This window comes from Pseudophryne corroboree, chromosome 8 (assembly GCF_028390025.1).
Source record: "Pseudophryne corroboree isolate aPseCor3 chromosome 8, aPseCor3.hap2, whole genome shotgun sequence".
NCBI classification, from domain to species: Eukaryota; Metazoa; Chordata; class Amphibia; order Anura; family Myobatrachidae; genus Pseudophryne; species Pseudophryne corroboree.
The window spans coordinates 67,844,090-67,849,720 of NC_086451.1; positions in this window are offsets into that span (position 1 = coordinate 67,844,090).

A 5,631-nucleotide genomic window follows, 5' to 3' on the forward strand; every position below is an offset into this window, starting at 1 on the left:
GGCCCTATCTATAGACGGTACCGCCACTTGTTCTGATAAGCGTGTGAGCGCCTTATCCACCCTAAGGGGTGTTTCCCAACGCGCCCTAACTTCTGGCGGGAAAGGGTATACCGCCCATATTTTCTATCGGGGGGAACCCACGCATCATCACACACTTCATTTAATTTATCTGATTCAGGAAAAACTACGGTAGTTTTTTCACATCCCACATAATACCCTCTTTTGTGGTACTTGTAGTATCAGAAATATGTAACACCTCCTTCATTGCCCTTAACGTGTGGCCCTAATAAGGAATACGTTTGTTTATTCACCGTCGACACTGGATTCAGTGTCCCTGTCTGTGTCTGTGTCGACCGACTAAAGTAAACGGGCGTTTTAAAACCCCTGACGGTGTTTTTGAGACGTCTGGACCGGTACTAATTGTTTGTCGGCCGTCTCATGTCGTCAACCGACCTTGGCGCGTGTTGACATTATCACGTAATTCCCTAAATAAGCCATCCATTCCGGTGTCGACTCCCTAGAGAGTGACATCACCATTACAGGCAATTGCTCCGCCTCCTCACCAACATCGTCCTCATACATGTCGACACACACGTACCGACACACAGCACACACGCAGGGAATGCTCTGATAGAGGACAGGACCCACTAGCCCTTTGGAGAGACAGAGGGAGAGTTTGCCAGCACACACCAAAAACGCTATAATTATATAGGGACAACCTTATATAAGTGTTTTCCCTTATAGCATCTTTTTTATATATTTCTAACGCCAAATTAGTGCCCCCCCTCTCTGTTTTAACCCTGTTTCTGTAGTGCAGTGCAGGGGAGAGCCTGGGAGCCTTCCCTCCAGCCTTTCTGTGAGGGAAAATGGCGCTGTGTGCTGAGGAGATAGGCCCCGCCCCTTTTTCGGCGGCCTCGTCTCCCGCTCTTAACGGATTCTGGCAGGGGTTAAATATCTCCATATAGCCCCCGGAAGCTATATGTGAGGTATTTTTAGCCAAAAAAGGTTTTCATTTGCCTCCCAGGGCGCCCCCCTCCCAGCGCCCTGCACCCTCAGTGACTGTCGTGTGAAGTGTGCTGAGAGGAAAATGGCGCACAGCTGCAGTGCTGTGCGCTACCTTAAGAAGACTGAGGAGTCTTCTGCCGCCGATTCTGGACCTCTTCTCGTTTCAGCATCTGCAAGGGGGCCGGCGGCGAGGCTCCGGTGACCATCCAGGCTGTACCTGTGATCGTCCCTCTGGAGCTAATGTCCAGTAGCCAAGAAGCCAATCCATCCTGCACGCAGGTGAGTTCACTTCTTCTCCCCTAAGTCCCTCGTTGCAGTGATCCTGTTGCCAGCAGGACTCACTGTAAAATAAAAAACCTAAGCTAAACTTTTCTAAGCAGCTCTTTAGGAGAGCCACCTAGATTGCACCCTTCTCGGCCGGGCACAAAAATCTAACTGAGGCTTGGAGGAGGGTCATAGGGGGAGGAGCCAGTGCACACCACCTGATCCTAAAGCTTTACTTTTTGTGCCCTGTCTCCTGCGGAGCCGCTATTCCCCATGGTCCTTTCAGGAACCCCAGCATCCACTAGGACGATAGAGAAATTCAAATATACACATGAAACTTGGGGCATGAATTGAGCTAAGAATGAAATAGTAATGGCTGCTAGTGAGTGTCCACAAAGGATCCCGGACTGAAACAATGTGCAAAGTTCCCTGGGGAGGAGGAAATGAATACAGCTGGTGTTACCCGTGACGACGGAGACTTCCAGAAGCTTGAAAATTACCAGCAAGCAAGCTGTGCCGTTTGTGTGGAAACTGGGTCTCTCCAATCGGTGCTGTGAAGTTGAAATCCCACAGAGAAAGTTCCAACGCAGGTTTTTAAAAGTCCATATCTGGATCCTTTAGAAAGTAGAACACTTGTAGTGGTAGCAGCTTTTACACTTAACGCGTTTCCCTAGGCTCAGTCACCTAGCTTCATCACGTGCAGTGCCAGTGAGCTGGAAGCGGCGGCTATACACAGCAGATCCATCTGCCAATTGGAGAGAAGGTGTGCTATCCATCCCGCACATTAATCGGACACCGACACGACTGTTAATAGAGGCAACGTGCAGCTATATGTAGGGTGAGCATACACCGCACATTATTATACAGCTTGGGTATTACATACAAATCCCGCTGGATCGGGTAATTACCTATTGAACTGTCTCCTGGACCGGGACGCCGGTAACAGGTGAAACAATACTGCTACAAATTCATCTTATAGCAGGACTTTGTCATCCACATGTGTGTGCTCACAAATTGTAGCACTCCCTGCTATTTAGTATCAACACGCGGCTACTTTTATGGTAAAGAATAACATTGTTGCTTCAAATACCAAAGATATTAAATACATTCTAATCCTGGCTCTGCTCCAGAATGGACTTTAGATATCCAGCTCTGTGTCCTTTATTACCATTTTATTTTATTATATTGTACAGTTAATTGTTACCATTAAATTGTTATTTAATTATATATGAACCCAGTAAAGTTTTTTATTAAAAGCAAGTTTCTCAATTATTCAATGAATCCAAACACATTTGATCTATTTTAGCTTACATACAAACAATCAATTGTTAGCACATCAAGCGCAAACAATTTGTTGGTCATCCCGGACCATAGTTTGTATCACCAACGCCTTTTCCTGCGGAAGAAACACCTTTTGCACTTCCATGTCCAGGATCATTCCCAGAAAGGACAACCTCTGGGTTGGTTCCAAATGTGACTTTGGAAGGTTCAGAATCCAACCATGACTCCTGAGGAGGCGTGTTGTGAGAACATTGGATGTCAGCAGCTTCTCCTTGGACGATGCCTTTATCAGCAGATCATCCAGATATGGAATGATGTTCACATCCTGTTTGCGGAGGAGAATCATAATTTCTGCCATCACCTTGGTAAACACCCTTGGTGCTGTGGAAAGGCCAAATGGAAGGGCCTGGAACTGGAAATGACAGTCCAGCAATGTGAAACGGAGATAAGCCTGATGCGGCAGCCAGATCGGAATGTGGAGGTACGCATCCTTGATATCCAGGGATACCAGGAATTCCCCCTCTTCCAGACCTGATATCACCGCCCTGAGAGTCTCCATCTTGAACTTGAACTCCTTTAGAAAGGGGTTCAATGATTTTAGGTTCAGAATGGGCCTGACCGAACAATCTGGTTTCGATACAATGAAAAGGTTCGAATAATAACCTTTGTTCTGCATGTGAGGAGGTACTGGTATAATGACCTGTGCCTCCACCAGTTTTTGGACAGCGTCTTGTAGTACAGAGCTGTCTGCCAACAGAGTCGGCAAGCCTGATTTGAAAAAGCGATGAGGAGGGAGACTTTGAAATTCCAGTCTGTATCCATGGGATACAATATCTATCACCCAGGGATCCAGGCCGGATGATACACAGACGTGACTGAAATGTCTGAGTCTGGCTCCCACTGGCCCCATCTCCAGGCCGCGCGGTCCACCGTCATGCGGTGACTTTGGCATACCTGAAGCAGGCTTTTGTTCCTGGAAACCTGCAGCTGCAGGTTTCTTGGACTTTACTCGACCTCCCCTACAGAAGGTTTTGGACGCTCTGGCCTTTCTAGGCCTGTTAGGCCGAAAGTACTGCATTGCAGGTGAAGAGAAGGACTTCTTCGGAGTAGGTGCTGCTGACGGAAGAAACGGACACTTACCAGCTGTAGCCGTGGATATCAACGCATCTAGAGCTTCCCCAAAGAGAGCCTGACCTGTATAAGGTAAGGCCTCCACACTTTTCCTGGATTCCGCGTCGGCCGACCACTGGCGCAGCCACAGTCCCCGACAAGCTAAAACAGACATGGAAGATATTCCCACAGACATGGAAGATATTCCCGCAGCCATGGAACCCAGGTCTTTCATGGATTCTACCATAAAACCTGCTGAATCATATACAGTATGCTGTGCAAATATAAAGCAACGTCATCCCTTTCCATCGTATCCAAATCCTCAAGTAAGGTAGCCGACCACTTTACTATAGCCTTCGCAATCCATGCAGTAGCAACAGTGGGACGTAATATGGCCCCTGAAGCAGTGTACATTGATTTAAGTGTGGCTCCTTTAAGGCGGTAGATTCCGCAACAGGTAAAACCACCTCTTTGAGAGTCTGGACACAGATGCGTAAACAATCAGCAGGTTTTCCCCTTTTTTCCTATCCTCCTCAGGGAAAGGAAACGTTATTAGCACCCTTTTAGGGACCTGGAATTTTTTCTCATGGTTTACCCATGCCTTTTCAAATATAGCATTCAATTCCTTTGACGCAGGGAAGGTTAGCGATGCTTTTTTATTTTCAGTGAAAAAAGCCTCCTAAACCTGCTCAGGTGTGGTATCATTAACATTCAACACATCCCTGATAGCCTCTATCAACAATTGCACCCCCTTTGCAAGAGATGCGGACCCCCGCAACACATCCCCATCACCGTCTGCGGTGTCAGAATTGGTATCCGTGTCATCTTGTGTGACATGCACAAGCGCACGTTTGTGGGGGTACATAGCGGGGTGTCCTGAGGTACCAGAAACCGGCCATACTGCCATAGAGCACTGTAATACCTGGGTTGCAGATTCATTACTTGTAACCCTGTCACAAATATGAGAAATCCATGATTTGATAGAGGAAAACCACTCTGTTTCCCATGCAGGTATCTGTGCTAAACCAGTGCTATACTGATTACATGGAATGGGCTCATCCTGGGAGGATAAATCCTCTGCAGCATATGACACAGTGTCCCTGGACATAACTAAAGGAGACCACCAAACACTCCACACACAAACACATGTGGGGGCAGACAGAGTTTCCCCCCCAAGAATGGCAAGAGAGACACAGAGATTGGAGACAACCCACACACAGCGCTTTTAGTAAAGGGAGACCCCTTGTCAGCGCTGACTGTGCCCCTTAATAGGATACACAGTCATTTTACAGCCTCCCCTCCCTTCTACAACCCCCTGGTACCGTGTACAGAAAGCTGGAGTTGCTGTGGAGGGACCTGTTCTTCCTCTCAGCGCTGTGCAGGCAGGAAAATGGTGCTGGAACGCTGCTGGGTCCGATCTGAGTACAAGCTCCGCCCCCTCAATGGCACTGTCTTCCCGCTCTTCAAGGATTATACTGGCCTGAGGTAAAATGTGCTGGCTGATATCCGCGGCCCCCGACAGACTTCTGGACCAGTGTGGGGGTAAGCGCTGGCCCAGAGCGCCCCTCACAGCGCCGCACCATGTGCCTCTGAGCCTCCAAGGAGCGCAGTTAATACTGTGCTCCCTGCCCATTGCCGCCATCTTCATAACAGCCCCCAGCTTGCTAGGGGGGTTGGTGTCTTACTCACCACTCTTCAGCTCTGTAAGGGGTTGGCGGCATGCCCATGGCCGGATTAACAATGGGGCGGATGGAGCTGCAGCTCCAGGCCCCCCATTGAAAATAGGCCCACAGGAGTGACAGCAGTGACAGGAAAAATCTCTTTCCTGTCACAGACTGACAGCGGCCATCCTCTCTCCCGTGCATCTCCTCCTCTGGCTCCAGCACTCACCTGAGATCCGTGCAGGCAGTGTGGTAGCCGCCCCTCCCCTCCAGTCTCTCCTTCACTTAGGGCCCGAGTCTGTCACTCACA